Source organism: Ranitomeya variabilis, chromosome 1 (assembly GCF_051348905.1).
Source record: "Ranitomeya variabilis isolate aRanVar5 chromosome 1, aRanVar5.hap1, whole genome shotgun sequence".
Taxonomy (NCBI): domain Eukaryota; kingdom Metazoa; phylum Chordata; class Amphibia; order Anura; family Dendrobatidae; genus Ranitomeya; species Ranitomeya variabilis.
The window spans coordinates 1,071,535,914-1,071,556,056 of record NC_135232.1 but is presented as its reverse complement, the minus strand read 5'-3'; positions in this window follow the sequence as shown (position 1 = coordinate 1,071,556,056).

The window sequence follows — 20,143 nt, the reverse complement described above, 5'->3', positions numbered from 1 at the left end:
GCAATATCAGGAATCACATTTAGTACAAGCTGGACAAAAATAAGAGCAATGCAAATAACCAAAAAATAAGGAAGCAGGACTTAGCTTATTTTGCAAAGAACCAGGACCAGCAGACAGGAGCAAACAGAAAGGAACTGATTACAATGATGCCAGGCACCAGACTGAGAATCCAGGGAGTTTAAATAGCAACACCCCTGGACTAACGAACCAGGTGGGTACCAAGCTGGGGAAAGAAAATCAAAGTGTCATGTCGCTAGTGACCACAAGAGGGAGCCAAAAAGTTTAATTCACAACAAATAACTAAGCACACCCCTCGGCACCAGTGTTACATGACAGTGGGTCGCCGATGGCGATGGGTAGGCATGACAACCCGGGGACTGCAGCAGACCCTTGTGATTGTCATTGATGGATAGCTATGAGCACTGCCCTGTGGTCGGCACTCATAGCAAGTGATAATTTTAGCTACATAAAGCAGGGCTGCGGATGATAACAGCTTATAATCTCACTTGGAGACTAATGATGCAAGTGTAAAGTAATAAAAAATGTTTTTAAAAATATTAAAAAATATAAAAGTTTAAATCACTCCCCATTTGCCCTATTCAAAATAAAGCAAGTCAAAAAAAACAACACAACACATATTTGGTATTGCCACATTCAAAATTGCCTGTTCTATCAATATATGAAAATAATTAATCCAATCGGTAAACAGCGTGCGTAATGAGAAAAAAATTCAAAAGCCAGAATTAGGTTTTTTTGGTCGCCGCTAAAGTACATTAAAATGTAATTACAGGCGATCAACAGATCATATCTACACCAAAATGGTATCAATAAAGATGTCAGCTCAGCAAGCAAAAAGTAAGCATTCAGTCAGTGCCAAATCCAAAAAATAGAGACGCTATGGGTCCCGGAAAATGGTGACTTTTTTTTAGAAACTTAGAATTTATTTTTTGTTATCACTTAAATGAAAAAAATCTATACATGTTTGGTAGCTACAAACTCATAATGACCTGGAGAATCATAATGGCATGTCAGTTTTAGCATTTAGTGAACATGATAAAAAATAAAAACAATAAACAATTATGGAATTGCATTTTTTTTTGCAATTTCACCACACTTTGAATTTTTTTCCAGTTTTCCAGTACACTATATGCAAAACAAATTGTGTCGTTCAAAAGTACAAGTCGTCCTGCAAAAAAACCCCAAGCCCTCACATAGCCAAATTGATGGGAAAAAAATACGTATGGCTCTGGGAAGAAGGAGAGCAAAACATGCAAAATCAAAAATGAAAAAAACCCAAGGTGGTGAAGGGGTTAAAATAGCTTGAACAAAGATCTCTCATTGCTAATAAATGTATATTATCAAGAAAATCCTTCCACAACATTTTCAATCATGCATTGAAATCATAGCTATGAAAATGAAGATAATGACATACAAATTTGCAGTTTGTCATATTACATATGACATAACTGTATCTGCAGTCAGTAGTACAAAACATGTATTCAGAATTGTTAGGCATAGGGTCTGAAATTTCTGTTTTCAAAGTGTATAATTTGAAAGATAATAAATATCACAATTTACATGAAGTTAATTTGCCAGTCACTGCAGTTTTCTGTTATTGAACTCTTTGACATTTCACTTTATTAAGCAAAATACTTTGCAAAAAATTATAATAACTAGAGATAAAGTTCAGAATATTGCCATAACCTTTCAGCCTGTTTACCATAAATGATTTATTGGGGCATGACATACATAGAGTGCACTTTCATTCATATTGTTTTTTATATTAGAAAATAGCCATACATTGTACAATGAATAGATTTTAAAAACACTAATAGAAATTAACATCTAGAGAAAATCGAGCCGAGTAAGATAATTCAAAATCATATTATTTGGAAAACAAACCACACTTGTTAGGATTTAAATATTGCTGGCCCATTTTTAGGACAGTATTCAGCAAAGATGTGTGCTGGTACCATCCACAGATACTCCCTTTAAAGCAGCAGATAAGCAGGGAACCAGACCCTGCAGGTATACCAGTGCATATTAAATAGCTTGAACCACATTACAGTGGAAAAAATAGGGGCAAAATCGCACTTACCATCCTTTAAAACATTTCTTCTTGGTTACAAAATAAAAAAATAGGGTTTGAATTATGACAGCTGTTTATCACCAACTCCTGCTTCAACAGGTTCTTGTGTATCAAATGACACAAGGACCTGTTGAAGCACCAGTTGGTGAGAATTGGCTGTCGTTCTGTAAGCATTTAATTTAACCCTGCAAGCTCTGTGTTTTAATTTTCTAATAAAGAAGAAACATTTTAACCCCTTAATCCCATATGACGTACTATCCCATCAAGGTGACCTGGGACTTAATTCCCAGTGACGGGATAGTACGTCATATGCGATCAGCTGCGCTCACGGGGGGAGTGCGGCCGATCGCGGCCGGGTGTCAGCTGACTATCGCAGCTGACATCCGGCACTATGTGCCACGAGTGGTCACGGACCACCCCCGGCACATTAACCCCCAGCACACTGCGATCAAACATGATCGCAGTGTTCTGGCAGTATAGGGAAGCATCGCGCAGGGAGGGGGCTACCTGCGGGCTTCCCCGAGACCCCTGGAGCAACACGATGTATTTGCATTGCTCTGAGGGTCTCTTACCTCCTCCTCCCTGCAGCAGGCCCGGATCCAAGATGGCCGCGGCATCCGGGTCCTGCAGGGAGGTGGCTTTACTGCGCCTGCTCAGAGCAGACACCGGGAAGCCTCCAGGAGCTGTGCACGTCAGATCGGCGATCTGACACAGTGCACAGCAAAGAGTCAGATCGGCGATCTTACACTATAGCATTAAGCCCCCCCCCCCAGGGGCAATGTTATAATGTAAAAAAAAAATTTCACATTTGTAAAAAAATATAAAAAATTCCAAAAAAAATGCAAAAAAATATATATATTGTTCCTATAAATACATTTCTTTATCTAAATAAAAAAACAAATTAAAAGTACACATATTTAGTATTGCCGTGTCCGTAGCGACCCAACCTATAAAACTGTCCCACTAGTTAACCCCTTCAGTGAACACCGTAAAAAAAAAAAGAGGGAAAAAACGCTTTATCATACTGCCAAATAAAAAGTGGAATAACACGCGATCAAAAAGATGGATATAAATAACCATGGTACCGCTGAAAACGTCATCTTGTCCCGCAAAAAACGAGCCACCATACAGCATCATCAAAGAAAAAATAAAAAAGTTATAGCCCTCAGAATAAAGCGATGCAAAAATAATTATTTTTTCTATAAAATAGTTTTTATCGTATAAAAGCACCAAAACATAAAAAATGATATAAATGAGGTATCGCTGTAACAGTACTGACCCGAAGAATAAAACTGCTTTATCCATTTTACCAAACGTGGAATGGTATAAACGCCTCCCCCAAAAGAAATTCATGAATAGCTGTTTTTTGGTCATTCTGCCTCACAAAAATCGGAGTAAAAAGCAATAAAAAAAGTCAGGTGCCCGAAAATGTTACAAATAAAAATGTCAACTCGTCCCGCAAAAACAAGACCTCACATGACTCTGTGGATCAAAATATGGAAAAATTATAGCTCTCAAAATGTGGTAACGCAAAAAATATTTTTTGCAATAAAAAGCGTCATTCAGTGTGTGACAGCTGCCAATCATAAAAATCTGCTAAAAAACCCACTATGAAAGTAAATCAAACCCCCCTTCATCAACCCCTTAGTTAGCGAAAAATAAAAAATTTAAAAAATGTATTTATTTCCAATTTCCCATTAGGGTTAGGGCTAGGGTTAGGGTTAGGGCTAGGGTTAGAGCTATGGTTAGGGTTAGGGCTAGGGTTAGGGCTAGGGTTAGGGTTGGGGCTAGGGTTGGAGCTAAAGTTAGGGTTAGGGTTGGGGCTAAAGTTAGGGTTAAGGTACCTTCACACTGAACGATATCGCTAGCGATCCGTGACGTTGCAGCGTCCTGGATAACGACATCGATGAGTTTGACAGGCAGCAGCGATCAGGATCCTGCTGTGCCATCGTTGGTCGGAGCAGAAAGGCCAGAACTTTATTTTGTCGCTGAATCTCCCGTAGACATCGCTGAATCGGCGTGTGTGACGCCGATTCAGCGATGTCTTCACTGGAAACCAGGGTAAACATTGGGTTACTAAACGCAGGGCCGTGTAACTCAATGTTTACCCTGGTTACCATTGTAAATGTAAAAAAAACCAAACACTACATACTTACATTCCGGTGTCTGTCCCCCGGCGTTCTGCTTCCCTGCACTGTGTAAACGCCGGCCGTCCGTCACCGCTGTGCTTTCCGGCTGGCGCTTACACAGTGCAGAGAAGCACAGCGCCGGTGGACAGACACCGGAATGTAAGTATGTAGTGTTTGGTTTTTTTACGTTTATGCTAGTAACCAGGGTAAACATCGGGTTACTAAGCGCAGCCCTGCGCATAGTAACCCGATGTTTACCATGGTTACCAGGGGACTTCACATAGTTGGTCGCTGGAGAGCTGTGTGTGTGAAAGCTCTCCAGCGACCACACAGCGACGCTGCAGCGATCGGGATCGTTGTCTAGATCACTGCAGCGTCGCTAAATGTGACGGTACCTTTAGGGTTGGGGATAAAGTTAGGGTTAGGGTTGGGGCTAAAGTTAGGGTTAGGGTTGAGGCTAAAGTTAGGGTTAGGGTTTGGATTACATTTATGATTGGGATTGGGGTTGGGATTAGAGTTAGGTGTTGTGAATTCTGCTCTTGGGCTCCCTCCGCTGGTTGTAATTGGCACTTTTGTGAGTTCTGGTCTTGGGCTCCCTCCGGTGGTTTTGAGTGGAACTGCTGCTCCTTGGATTTAGCAGTCAGCAGCTGCTTCCACTGATCATCTTTCTGGCTCAGCTATTTATCCTGGCTCTATCCCTCAGCCTGTGCCAGTTGTCAATGGTTCCTGGTTGGTTTCACATCTCTCTTGGATTTCCCTGATATTCTGACCAGTTCAGCAAAGATAAGTCCTTGCTTTGTTCTTTTGCAGTCCACTTGTTGTGGACTTAATCTTTCAGCACATTCTATGTTTTTTTCTAGTCCAGCTTGTCAGTATGGATTTATTCAGTTAAGCTGGAAGCTCTGGGAAGCAGATTTACCCTCCACACCTTTAGTCAGGTGTGGAGATTTTTGTAAACTCTGTGGTGGATTTTTCTAGTTTTTAATACTGACCACACAGTATTCTGTCCTGTTCTATCTATCTAGCTAGAGTGGCCTCCTTTTTGCTACATCCTGGTTTCATTCTGTGTATGTCATTTCCCTCTCCACTCACAGTCAATACTTGTGGGGGGCTGTCTGTCCTTTGGGAATTTTCTCTGAGGCAAGATAGCTTTCCAGTTTCTATCTTTAGGGGTAGTTAGTCCTCTGGTTGTGACGAGGTGTCTAGGGAGTGACAGGAACATCCCACGGCTACTTCTAGTGTTGTGTTAAGCTCAAGAACTGCGGTCAGTACAGGTACCACCTCCTCCAGAGCACGTCCCATGTTGCTCCTAAACCACCAGTTCATAACAGTTAGGGGTGTGTCAGGGTTAGGGGTGTGGTTAGGGTTACCGTTGGGATTAGGGTTAGGGGTGTGTTTGGATTAGGGTTTCAGGTAGAATTGGGGAGTTTCCACTGTTCAGGCACATCAGGGGCTCTCCAAACGCGATATGGCGTCCGATCTCAATTCCAGCCAATTCTGCGTTGAAAAAGTAAAACAGTGCTCCTTCCCTTCCGAGCTCTCCCGTGCGCCCAAACAGGGGTTTACCCCAACATATGGGGTATCAGCGCACTCGGGACAAATTGGACAACAACTTTTGGGGTCCAAGTTCTCTTGTTATCCTTGGAAAAATAAAAATTTTGGGGGCTAAATATAATTTTTGTGGGAAAAAAAGATTTTTTATTTTCACGGCTCTGCGTTGTAAACTGTAGTGAAACACTTGGGGGTTCAAAGTTCTCACAACACATCTAGATAAGTTCCTTGGGAGGTCTAGTTTCCAATATGGGGTCACTTGTGGGGGGTTTCTACTGTTTGGGTACATCAGGGGCTCTGCAAATGCAACGTGACGCCTGCAGACTAATCCATCTAAGTCTGCATTCCAAATGGCACTCCTTCCCTTCCGAGCTCTGCCATGCACCCAAACAGTGGTTCCCCCCACATATGGGGTATCAGCATACTCAGAACAAATTGGACAACAACTATTGGGGTCCAATTTATCCTGTTACCCTTGTGAAAATACAAAACTGGGGGCAAAAAAATCATTTTTGTGAAAAAAAATATATATTTTCACGGCTCTGCGTTATAAACTGTATTGAAGCACTTGGGGGTTCAAAGCTCTCAAAACACATCTAGATACGTTCCTTAAGGGGTCTACTTTCCAAAATGGTGTCACTTGTGGTTTTTTTTAATGTTTAGGCACATCAGGGGCTCTCCAAATGCGACATGGTGTCCCATCTCAATTCCAGTAAATTTTACATTGAAAAGTCAATCGGCGCTCTTTCCCTTCCGAGCTCTGCCATGCGCCCAAACAGTCGTTTACCCCCACATATGGGGTATCATCGTACTCAGGACAAATTGCACAACAAGTGTTGTGGTCCAATTTATTATTTTACTTTTTTTGTGAAAAAATATGATTTTTTATTTTTACAGCTCTGCATTATAAACTTCTGTGAAGCACTTGTTGGGTCAAAGTGCTCACCACACATCTATATAAGTTCCTTAAGGGGTCTACTTTCCAAAATGGTGTCACTTGTGGAAGGTTTCAATGTTTAGGCACATCAGGGGCTCTCCAAACGCAACATGGCGTCCCATCTTAATTCCAGTCAATTTTGCATTAAAAAGTAAATTAGCGCTCCTTCCATTCTGAGCTCTGCTATGTGCCCAAACAGTGGTTTACCTTAACATATGGGGTATTGTCGTACTCAGGACAAATTGCATAACAACATTTGCAGTCTAATTTCTTCTCTTACCCTTGGGAAAATAAAAAATTGGGGGCGAAAAGATCATTTTTGTGAAAAAATATGATTTTTTTATTTTTACGGCTCTGCATTATAAACTTCTGTGATGCACTTGTTGGGTCAAAGTGCTCACCACACATCTAGATAAGTTCCTTTGGGGGTCTACTTTCCAAAATGGTGTCACTTGTGGGGGGTTTCAATGTTTACGCACATCAGGGGCTCTCCAAACGCAACATGGCGTCCCATCTCAATTCCAGTCAATTTTGCATTGAAAAGTAAAATGGCGCTCCTTTCCTTTCGAGCTCTGCCAACCAAACAGTGGTTTACCCCCACATATGGGGTATCAGCGTACTCAGGACAAATTGTACAACAACTTTTGGGGTCCATTTTCTCCTGTTACCCTTCGTAAAATAAAACAAATTGGAGCTGAAATAAATTTTGTGTGAAAAAAAGTTCATTTTTATTTAAACATTCCAAAAGTTCCTGTGAAACATCTGAAGAGTTAATACACTTCTTGAATGTGGTTTTGAGCACCTTGAAGGGTGCAGTTTTTAGAATATTGTCATACTTGGGTATTTTCTATCATATAGACCCCTCAAAATGACTTCAAATGAGATGTGGTCCCTAAAAAAAATGGTGTTGTAAAAATGAGAAATTTCTGGTCAACTTTTAACCCTTATAACTCCCTAACAAAAAAAAAAATTTGGTTCCAAAATTGTGCTGATGTAAAGTAGACATGTGGGAAATGTTACTTATTAAGTATTTTGTGTGACAAATCTCTATGATTTAAGGGCATAAAAATTCAAATTTGGAAAATTGTGAAATTTTCAAAATTTTTGCCAAATTTCCATTTTTTTCACAAATAAACGCAAGTTATATCGAATAAATGTTACCACTATCATGAAGAACAATATGTCTTGAGAAAACATTGTCAGAATCGCTAAGATCTGTTGAAGCGTTCCAGAGTTATAACCTCATAAAGGGACAGTGGTCCGAATTGTAAAAATTGGCCCGGTCATTAATGTGCAATCCACCCTCGGGGCTTAAGGGGTTAAAGGATGGTGAGTGAGATTTTTCCTCAATTGTTTACATCTTTAGGACAGTTTTTCAAATGTTGATTGGTGGGGTTCTGACCTCTGAGATATTTGGGTAGCCATATCTAGATCTGCAACTTATCACTTTGCCTTCCCATCTACTGAAGAAAGGCCATGAATGTTTAAAGGGACACTGTCACCTGAATTTGGAGGGAACAATCTTTAGACCTAGGGGCGGGGTTTTCGGGTGTTTGATGCACCCTTTCCTTACCCGCCGGCTGCATGCTGGCTGCAATATTGGATTGAAGTTCATTCTCTGTCCTCCGTAGTACATGCCTGCACAAGGTAAGATTGCCTTGTGCAGGCATGTACTACGGAGGACAGAGAATGAACTTCAATCCAATATTGCAGCCAGCATGCAGCCGGCGGGTAAGGAAAGGGTGCATCAAACACCCGAAAACCCCGCCCCTAGGTCTAAAGATTGTTCCCTCCAAATTCGGGTGACAGTGACCCTTTAAGGTTCTGGAAACAAAACTAAAGCATAACCCTTCACCACTACAGACAATTTTCATTTTTGCACTTTCATTTTTCCCTCCCCGTGTAAAACGAGTCATGACTTTATTATTTTTATTTCAACATAACTATATTAGGGCCTCCTTTTTGCTAGATGAATTGTAGCTATGAATTACTTCATTCACTTTACTATATTACCGTATGTACTTAAAAAATGGCAAAAAATTATTAATGTGGTGAAGAAAATACAATTTTGCTGTTTTTTTTAGGAGGTTGTTGTTTTTATGACATTCGTTGTGCAAAAAAAGGAAAAGACTGCATGATTCCTCATGTCAGCAGTGATACCAAGGTTACATAGTTTTTTCTTTTTTTCATTTAAGTAATGAAAAAATATATATTTTTGATTTTTAATTGTCAAACCTGTATGAAGGCTTGATTTTTACAGAATGAGCTGACATTTATTTATATCAAATTGGGATACATACAAAGTTTAATTGCTTTTTATTACATTTTTACCATGATGCCTATTAACTGAATAATGACAATTCAGGCATGTAAATGTTGTGGTTTTTTTTCTTTAAATGGCTTATTGTACTTCTTAAATAATTTTTTATGTTGATAGATTGAAGTCTTATGACTTTGCAATATTGAGTATGTCTATTTTTTATCTGGGTAAAGAGGTAGTGGTGATCCCAATTTTTATGTTTTTTTGTATATTTAAAAAAAATCATTATAGTCACTTTTCTAAAAATCACTTTTAAAAGACTTGAAACTACAAAACTTGTCTGATCGATTGTTTATTCATTATAATACCACTGTATAGTGTTATACCACTGTATCTAAAATCATGCACTCATACAAAGAAAATTTCCCACAGCACTCTCGCTGTCTTCTATTGTGCTCCATGCATGAGTAGACTGTTCTACATCTTATTTTTGCATTTGCTAATTTTGATACAGCAAGGAATATCCCACCTTGTCATTTAGTGGTGTGGTGAAATTGTTCTGTGATTTGAGCTGTTGTGCATGAATAAAACATTTTTTGGCAGTTGCTACAGTGATTCACCATGTCATTTCTCACCTTGTTATTTTTTGGCGATGAAACTCCACGGTTTGCGTAGCTCAAGCAGATTAAAAAAAATTCTGTATTTAAACATTATACAGCCCATCATATCCCATGTTGCAATTTTGTGGTGGTGAAATTGCTGTGTGTGCAGAGCTGTTGCACATAAAAAAAGATAAAAATTGTGCTTATACAAACAAGATACAGCAGGATAAATCCGATTTTGAAATTGATTGTACCGTATCTTCTAGGTTATACAGGCATCACCCACACTGAAAAAAAAATATTCGGTTACTAACGTAATACAGTAGGTGACATCTCACTTTCAAATTGTTTGTAGCATCTAGTCAATGTTATGCAGGCCTCATCCAAAGGCCCCCCAAAAATGTCTTTGGTTAGTAACCTCATACAGTAGGGGAGATTTCACTTTGAAATTGTTTGTAGCATCTAGTCTATTTTATACAATTCTCATTCAACAAAAAAAAAAAAAAAACATTTCTTCTGCTACTAATGTTCTACAGTAGGGGAGATCTCACTTTGAAATTGTTTGTAGCATCTAGTCAATGTTATACAGGCCTCATCGACAGGCCCCAAGACAGGACTTCTGCTACTAACGTCATACAGTAGGGGACTTCTCACATCTCGTAAGCAGATGAGAAAGATAACTCAATACCCAACCTTTTACAGAATGCCCTCCAAAACCTAGACACAAACTTCACGCCACGGTCAGACACTACATTCAAGGGCACACCATGCAAACAAACCACATGTTGACTGAACAACCTAGACAAGGTCTCGGCAGAGGGTAGTACCACTAAGGGTACAAAGTGTGCTTGCTTAGTAAACCTGTCCATCACCACCCAGATGACAGTGGAGGGAGGAAGAGTGGTGATAAAATCCATGGACAAATGTGTCCATGGTCTATCAGGAACTGGCAAAGGCACCAATTCTCTGGCCAGCCGGTTATGAGAGCTCTTAGCGTGGGCACAAACTTCACAGGCAGGCACAAACTTTCTAACATCAGATGTAAGTGTGGCCCACCAAAAAACCCTCGTGATGGCCCCATGAATGCCTGAAATCCTTGGATGTCCACTCAGCGCCGAATCGTGGAACTCCTGGAGGACTTTGAGTCAAAGTTGGACCAGAACAAACTATTTTCCCACCGGCTTGGATGGGGGGAGAGGACTGGGCTTCCCGAATCTCCCGTTCCAAACCTGCAGACACATCAGCCACCACCACCCTGGGTTGAAGAATGGAGGATGGAGGCTCAGGGGGAGAATTTGAATCCAGACTCTGGGACAAGGCATCTGCCTTCACATTCTTAGATCCCGGACGAAAAGTGATCGACAACTGGAACTGGGAAAAAAGTGACCATCTGGCTTGCCTGGGGATCAACCCTTTAGCAGACTCAATATATGACAGGTTGTTATGGTCAGTATCTACAGTAATGGGATGAACTGCCCGCTCCAAAAAATGCCTTTATTTTTCAAAGGCCAATTTAACCACAAGAAGTTCCTGATTACCCACATCATAATTTCTTTCTGCCGGGGGAAATTCCTGGAGACGAAGGCGCATGGTCTCCAATTGGTCAAGGTGGTGGGCCACTGGGTCAACACAGCCCCCACTCTCACCTCTGAGGCGCCAACCTCCACGACAAAAGGTTCCGATGGATCCTATTAAACCAGAACCAGGGCAGTCATAAAACATTTTTTGTGAGTGAGAAACACCACTACTGCTGACGCAGACCATTTTTTAACATCATCCCCCTTCTGTGTCAAGTCAGTGAGGGGCTTGATCACCTGAGAGAACCCTTTAATAAACCTCAGGTAGTAATTGGCAAATCCCAAGGAGCGCTGAAGGCCCTTCATGTCCTGGGGTTGAACCCAATCAACAATGGCCTGCACTTTTTGGAGTCCTTGCGAAAGCCCTCACTAAAGATAATGAACCCCAAGAAAGTCAATTCCTGGGGGAAAAACAACTTTTCTTTAGCTTGGTAAAGAGTTGGTTCACCCTGAGTCTCTGAAGAACCTGCCTGAAGGTGACCAATATGTGACTGCTTATCACGTGAATAAACTATAATGTCATCCAAGTATATAACCACAAACCTCCCAATACAATCAGAGAACACATGATTGATGAAGTTTTGGAAAACCGCAGGGGCATTGGTCAGACCAAACAGCTTAAATACATTTTCAAACAGCCCTTCTGAGGTGAGAAATGCAGATTTCCACTCATCCCACTTCTGCACCCAGATGAGGTTGCATGCCCCCTGCAAATCTAATTTTGAAAATCATTTGGCCCCGGACAAGTAGTTACACAAATTGGGAATGAGTGGAAGGGGATATGTGTACAGTAATTTTATTTAGCTCCCAAAAGTCAAGGCATGAGCAGAGACCACCGTCTTCTTTTTGTACAGAATAAAACCCTACAGCAATAGGAGACACGGAAGAGCGGATATGCCCCGTGTGGAGACTCTTAGATATGTACTCCTTCATGGCGACCCGCTAGGGACTAGAAAGGTTAAGCAATTAGGCTCTTGGCAATTTAGCCCCAGGAATCAGGTCAATGCCACAATCAAAAGGGTGGTGCGGTGGTAACCCCTCAGCCTGACTTTAGGAGAACACGTCCTCGAAGCCCTTCAGGTACTCTGGAATACTCTCCAGTCTGACGGACGATACAGACACATAATTCAGACATTTGTTTCACAGTTGGAACCCCATTTAACAATCTCCCAGGCATTCCAGTCAATGACTGGATTATGAAATTGCAGCCAAGGAAACCCCAAGACCACACCGGCAGGGAGGCAGTCCAGAACGAAACAGGCTATCTGCCTAAATGAACAGATCCTACCTTAAGGACAAATTCTTTATTAAGAGGGCGGATCCTGTCCTTGGTGAATGGTGTTGAGTCAATAGCCACCACATTCATGGATTTGTCCAACCTGACCATCTCACCGTGGGCCACCAACCTTGAGTCAATCAAGTTCACTGAAGATCCACAATCCACAAAAGCAGCAGAGGAAAACAAATTGCTCACACCAACTTCCACTTTTAACAATAGTTTGAAGGCTGAGGAAAAAAGTACCTGTGGGTCTGGATATCCTCCTCGGCAGCTACCCAGATCCAGTCATTTCCCGAGACCTTGGAATCCAGGGGGCAGGAGGGACAGTCCTTTATCCAATGACCTGGATGTCCACAATAAAATAGAATAGAGTCTTTTCTCTCTGCAAAGTCTCCTCTCCTTTTCCTTCATGGGCTCAACCGACGCCAAAGTCACTGACTTCACTGGCAACAGAGGAACATCTCATTGCACAACACCTCTTTCTCTCAGCCTGCGTTCCATATGAAGGGCCTGGGACATAGCCTCCTCCAGAGACTTGGGTGGTGGGTACAGGGCCAAGACATCCTTTAGATGCTTGGAGAGACTCCATCAGAATAGCTCCCTGAGTGCCAAGTCGTTTCAGGAAACTTTGGGTGCCCATTGCCTGTACTCGCAACAGTACCACTCAGCTGAGCGCTTTCCCAGGATAAGACTTATCATCGTGTCCTCTGCCAAATCTCACCCAATCAGGTTCATTGTATATAAGACCCAAGGCCTCGAAGAACCGATCCACAGACATCCTCTCAGGGGAGGTAGGAGATAAGATTGCGGCCCCTCATGTAACAGGGAAAAAACTATCCCCACCCTTTGGCTCTCATCACCCAAGGACGCAGAGAAAAAAGTAATTCACAACTCTCTTTAAATACCCAGAATTTTTTCTTATCCCCAGAAAAAGTATGCGGAAGTTATACAGAGGGTTCCAGAGAGGATAAGGACACATGAGATACCATCTCCACTGTGAGACGCGGAAGAAGCACCCCGAAAAGCATTAACGGTATCCGCCAATTCCCTCTGTACCTGTTGGTGAAAAGCAACCAGCGCTCTTTGCTCAACAGATAGGTTCTGCATCATCTTGGTCAGGTAGGATACCTACAGTTGTGGCCAAAAGTATTGACACCCTTGCAATTTTGTCAGATAATACTCAGTTTCTTCCTGAAAATGATTGCAATCATAAATTCTTTGGTATTATTATCTTCATTTAATTTGTCTTAAATGAAAAAACACAAAAGAGAATGAAGCAAAAAGCAAAACATTGATCATTTCACACAAAACTCCAAAAATGGGCCAGACAAAAGAACGGCACCCTCAGTCTAATACTTGGTTGCACAACCTTTAGCCAAAATAACTGCAGCCAACCGCTTCCGGTAACCATCAATGAGTTTCTTACAATGCTCTGCTGGAATTTTAGACCATTCTTCTTTGGCAAACTGCTCCAGGTCCCTGATATTTGAAGGGTGCCTTCCCCAAACTGCCATTTTTAGATCTCTCCACAGGTGTTCTATGGGATTCATTTCTGGACTCATTGCTGGCCACCTTAGAAGTCTCCAGTGCTTTCTCTCAAACCATTTTCTAGTGCTTTTTGAAGTGTGTTTTGGGTCATTGTCCTGCTGGAAGACCCATGAGCTCTGAGGGAGACCCAGCTTTTTCACACTGGGCCCTACATTATGCTGCAAAATTTGTTGGTAGTCTTCAGACTTCATGCCATGCACACGGTCAAGCAGTCCAGTGCCAGAGGCAGCAAAGTGAACCCAAAACATCAGGGAACCTCCACCATGTTTGACTGTAGGGACCGTGTTCTTTTCTTTGAATGCCTCTTTTTTTTCTCCTGTAAACTCTATGTTGATGCCTTTGCCCAAAAAGCTCTACTTTTGTCTCATCTGACCGGAGAACATTCTTCCAAAATGTTTTAATGCTTTTTCGGCTAAGTTTTGGCAAACTCCAGCCTGTCTTTTTTATGTCTCGGGGTAAGAAGTGGGGTCTTCCTGGGTCTCCTACCATACAGTTCCTTTTCATTCAGACGCCGACGGATATTACGGGTTGACACTGTTGTACCCTTGGACTGCAGGGCAGCTTGAACCTGTTTGGATGTTAGTCGAGGTTCTTTATCCAACATCCGCACAATCTTGCATTGAAATCTCTTGTCAATTTTTCTTTTCCGTCCACATCTAGGAAGGTTAGTCACAGTGCCATGGGCTTTAAACTTCTTGATGACAATGCGCACGGTAGACACAGGAACATTCAGGTCTTTGGAGATGGACTTGTAGCCTTGAGATTGCTCATGCTTCCTCACAATTTGGTTTCTCAAGTCCTCAGACAGTTCTTTGGTCTTCTTTCTTTTCTCCATGCTCAATATGGTACACACAAGGACACGGGACAGAGGTTGAGTCAACTTTAATCCATGTCGACTCGCTGCAAGTGTGATTTAGTTATTGCCAACACCTGTTAGGTGCCACAGGTACAGGAGCTGTTAGTTACACAAATTAGAGAAGCATCACATGATTTTTCGAACAGTGCCAATACTTTTGTCCACCACTTTTTTATGTTTGGTGTGGAATTATATCCAATTTGGCTTTAGGACAATGCTTTTTGTGTTTTTTCATTTAAGACAAATTAAACGAAGATAATAATACCAAAGAATTTGTGTTTGCAATTACTTTCAGGAAAAAACTGAGTATTATCTAACAGAATTACAGGGGTGTCAATACTTTTGGCCCCAACTGTAATCTTACAGAGCACACAGTGGGTCCATAGAGAACACACACATGCAACCCCCCCTGAAAAATTGTATGGGTCGGTGATAATGTAATGACAGATAAGGTGTCACTGGAACTGACCAGGGGGCGCTATCAGGGGGAACGTGAATGAGTTTAGGGATTGCAGGCAGAAGGAATGCAGTGCACAAGGACCTTAGACTAGTGTAGTGAGCACAGGACCTGGCAAAGAATGATCACGTGGCCAGGGGGCGGAGCCACTGCATGTGAGTGCAGGGAAGGACACTCTGCACGCAGAGCGCTGGGCAAAGACAATAAACGTGGTCAAATAGAGCTGAGAGTCAGAAGCCAGATGAACGTGCAGTACCTAGGGACAAGACAAAGAGTAAATGGGGACAAGCCAAGGGGGTCAGATAACCAGATGAGACAGAGCAGTTCCAAATCAGGATGCAGAGACAGAAGTCAGGGGACAAACCAAAGCAAACACAGCAAGGTACACAAGAGGCACACGATTAAGGACGAGTCACCTGGGTCAGCCACCACTAATTGAATATATGGAAATATCACCAACACAAAATGCAGGTACTGCCAACATTAAATAGCCACTCCAAAACCAAAGCGAGTCAGTCTGAATTAACCATTACCTGACCAGGATGGAGGTGGAACCATCCTGTCTAAAGTCATGACAGTTTGGAGCTAGGGTTGAGCGACTTTTACTTTTTCAGGATCGAGTCGGGTTTCGCGAAACCCGACTTTGTCAAAAGTCGGGTCGGGTGAAATCGGCCGATCATTGCGAAAAGTCGGGGGCCGAGTGAAACACGAAACCCAATGCAAGTCAATGGGGAATAAAAGTCGGCAGTGAGTGGAGGACAGGAAAACACCTAAAGTGCCCATTTTAATGTCAAAAACATCAATTATTGTTACTTAAGCTTGTCAATCTTAATTAACCTTATAATAATAGTTAGGTATTGAAAATTGGGGGTCATTTGGTTAAAGTTTTGGGGGGGTGGAGGGCTGGCTCAATTTTTTCTTGGGCCCAGGAAATGTGGAATACGTCACGGTGGTGGAGCAGGGAGAAGTAAGTATTTCAACTTTGCAAGTGCTGTGATCCTGAACAAGCAGGGAGGGCACACTCGTTCGCATTGCCACTGGCACAGGGCCCCTCAAAGTACGGCGTTGTGATTGACGGCGGGGGCGCCTCCCACCGGCAGAGACACTTTTGCGTACTATGAGGGGCCCTGTGCCAGTGACGTCGCCAATGAGTATGCCCCCCCCCTACCTGTTGAAGGAATCTGCACTTTCATCTGCACCTTCCTCTTTGTCCCCATGTAAGGTGGTATAGTATGCGGGAAGGGGAACCTGAGTTTCAGCAGGGTCAGATTCAGGCTGTGTAGAGTGCAAGGGGAATGTAGTGGTCTGTGTCAAAGTACCAAAGAGGAAAACAAGAGGCTGCAGCAGACAACGTTATTAGGCCCAAACCAAGAACTAGGCCAAATGTAGTTTCATATTGTTGTTACAGGCCGAAAACCTGAAGCTTCAAGCTCAGCTTTGTTTAGTAGAGGAAAACAAGAGGCGGCAGCAGACAATGTTACTAGGCCCAACCCAACAAGTAGGCCAAATGCAGTTTAATATAAAAAATATTTAAACGAATGCCTGAAGATTGAAGCGCAAGAAAAATAAACCAGGAGAACACCAAGGAGCGGCAGACAACGTTAGTAGGCCCCAACCCAACAAGTAGGCTAAATGCAGTTTAATATTTGAAACGGGACAACAGTTGAAGTTCAGCTTTGTTCAGTGAAGGAAAAAAAAGATGCAGTGGCAGACACCGTTATTACGCCCAAATAATAAAGACAGTTGTAGTAGGCACAAAGTATTAAATGGAGTCCAGGGCCCATGTATATTTTAACTATCATCTATCATTTAAAATAATTCGTATTGGCAGTGCCATTTCAGGTTTTACCCGCACAGACTACACAGACTACACAGTGGTGGAGCTCGGAGAGGTAGTATTGCAAGTGGTAGAGCACAGTTCAATCTGGGGGGGGACACTCTCTCGTGGGCGGCGGTACTGGCACAGGGCCCCTCATATAACGACGGTGTAATATGAGTTGTGGTTCAGTGTCTCCCCCCAAAAAATGAGGAAGTCTGGTGGAAGAGGCCGTGGGCGGGGGTTGCCAGCTGGTACTGATGGTGCTGGTGGTGCTGCATCTCGTGGTAGTGGCAAAAGCACAGTAGCACCTAAGGCAGGAGGTGTTCAGCCTGCGTCATCGTCTGGCTACACAAGGCCTCGAAGGCTCCCTTACCTGGGAGTAGGAAAACAGCTTTTAAAGCCAGAGAAGCAGGAAAAAGTGTTGTCTTTCATTGCTGACTCACCCTCTAGCTCTTTCTCCTCCTCTTCCCAAAGTTCTAAATGTAAGAGCAGCCAGTCGTCAGTGGATGCTCCCGGTCAGGAAAAAGACGTTTCCTTGTGTCCTTCTCCCAAACCAAAAGTGAAGGATGCAGCAGGCGACACTACAGGTTACTCCATGGAGCTCTTTACACATACCATGCCTGGGTTCGAAAGGGAAATTGTACACTGCCAATTACAAGAAGAATAGGACATGGAGTGCACTGATGCACAGCCACAGCTAGATTGTGATGCTGTTCCATTGACTCTGATCACTACATTGCCCTCGCAGTTTACTGAGCCAGAATGTGACCCTGATGAGACTATGGTGCCCCGTCCCGAACGCTATAGCACCTTACACGGTGACACTGAGGAAGGTGCACATGACATTGAGGAGGAGGTGATAGATGACCCAGTTGTTGACCCAGATTGGCAGCCATTGGGTGAAGAGGGTGCCGCTGCCACTAGCTCAGAAGCAGAGGAGGATGATCCGCATCAGCCATCTACATTGCAACAGCTGTCATCTGGCAGACCCGTAACAGGCCAAAAATGTTTGCGAAAAACAAAAACAGTTTTAGGAGAGCGTGGCCATTCGGTGAAAGTAGCACAGCGCACAATGCCTGAAAAGGTTTTCGATAGTAGGAAGAGTGTAGTGTAGCAATTTTTTAACCAAGATCAGAATGATCAGTCAAAAGTTATCTGTAAGAAATGCTCCAAGACCTTTAGCAGAGAGAAGAATCTTCAAAATTTAAGTACAGCGTGCATGCTTAGACATTTAACCACCATGCACTTGCAAGCCTGGACTAACTACGAAACGTCCCGTACCGTTGGTGTACCTGCTTGGACTGAAGGTAGTCAGCAATGCTACATTGCTTCCCTCACTGTAAGCCCACTGGTTAGGACACCACCAGCAGCAAATGTGGAGGTATCGTCGTAAGGCCAAAGCAGTCAGGGAATCACAAGGTTATTGGTAGGAAAGACTCTATGTTCGCCAACAACAAGAATAAAATAACATCCACCATATGCAGCTCTCCAGTCCAGCTCACCCTACAAGAGACTCTCATTAGGAAAATAAAGTACTCATCCTCTCATCCGCGTATACAGGATTTGAACGCCCACATTGCTATACTAATCTCATTACAGATGATGCCCTACCGTTTGGTTGAAAGCGAAGCTTTCAAAGACCTGATGGCCCACGCAGTACCACGCTATGACCTACCCAGTCGACACTTCTTTGCGAGAAAAGCCATCCCAGCCCTCCACCAGCATGTCAAAGACCGCATTGTCCATGCCTTAAGTCAATAAGTCAGTGGAAAGGTGCACCTCACAACAGATGCATGGACCAGTAGGCATGGCCAGGGACATTACGTGTCCATCACGGCGCACTGGGTTAATGTGTAGGATGCAGGGTCCACAGGGGGCAGCCATAGTGCAACAGTTCAGCCTATCCCACAGTCTCAGGAAAAAGTTGGCATACAGCGTTCGCCACTCCTCCTCCTCCAGGATCGAAAGCTCATGCACAGAGCGCAGTCGCCCTACCACTCCATCCGCAGCTGCCAGTGTTGCACACGGGGTGTCCCATTATCGAACAGCTAGTGGTAAAGGCTGTGTTTCAAATGAAGTGTTTGGGCGACAACAGACACACCGCAGAAGTACTGGTGGAGTACTTGCATCAACAAACTCAGTCATGGCTGGGCAGTGTACATCTTGAGGCAGGCAAGGTATTCAGTGATAACGGAAGGAATTTTATGGCTGCCATAGCCCTTTCAGAACTGAAACACATACCTTGCCTGGCTCACACCTTTAACCTGGTGGTGCAGGGCTTCCTCAAAAATGATCCAAAGTTACCAGCCCTGCTCCTGAAGGTGCGAAGACTTTGCTCGCACATCTGCCGGATGCCCATACACTCCAGCTGTATGCTGAACCATCAGCGATCGCTGAATCTTCCCCAGCACCTCCTAATAATCAACGTTGAAACAAGGTGGAACTCCACACTGCACATGATTAAGAGGCTGTGCGAACAGAGGCGTGCTGTTATAAATTTGTGGGAGGATACACGGGCAGGCACTTGGATGGCAGACATGGAGTTGTCTGGTGTGCAGTGGTCGACGCCATCATAAGCATTAACATCCCACTTATGCGTCTGCTGATGCAAAGTTTGATGCACATTAAGGAGCAGGAGTCTGCAGCCGAGGAGGAGGGAAGCCTTGATGACACTCAGCCATTGTCTGCTCAGGGAACTGTCCAGGACGAATTGGCGGACGAAGAGGATGAGGAGGAGGATGATGGGAATGAACATGTATGGGAGGAGGATGATTCTCAGGTGGCAATAGAAACTGGTGGCATTGCAAGGTCTGGTACAGGTTTATTGAGGGACACTTGTGATGTTGATTTGCAAGAAAGTGGGCCTCAACCCAGCAGAAACAGTTAATTCACACCTGGAACATTGGTCCACATGGCTGAGTATGCCTTGCGTATCCTAAAAAGGGACCCCCGCATTTTTAAAATGATGACCGATGATGACAACCGGTTGGCCTGCCTCCTGGATACAAGATATAAAGGAAAATTGCAAAATATCATGCC